Here is a 244-nt window from a genome sequence, read left to right as displayed (position 1 = left end):
TGAGGAATCACTCCTCATTCCTATGACGATGAGTGAAGTTGCCTAAAAAGGTAGTGAGGTTAAGTATTGTACTTTTAATGATTCCGTAGCTTGCAAAAGCGGGGTAAGTAGGATACCCTTTTACAAGGAGATCACCTATGTACGTGTGAGGACGGGCCGCCTCGATGAAACACGTATGAAGCCAAGATGTGTTCCATGGCCAAAACGGACACAACCGATAAAACAAAATTGAAATGGAAGAAAG

This window comes from Primulina huaijiensis, chromosome 13, assembly GCF_012295235.1.
Source record: "Primulina huaijiensis isolate GDHJ02 chromosome 13, ASM1229523v2, whole genome shotgun sequence".
Lineage (NCBI taxonomy): Eukaryota > Viridiplantae > Streptophyta > Magnoliopsida > Lamiales > Gesneriaceae > Primulina > Primulina huaijiensis.
The sequence above is the reverse complement of the archived record's forward strand: the minus strand, read 5'-3'. Positions refer to the sequence as shown.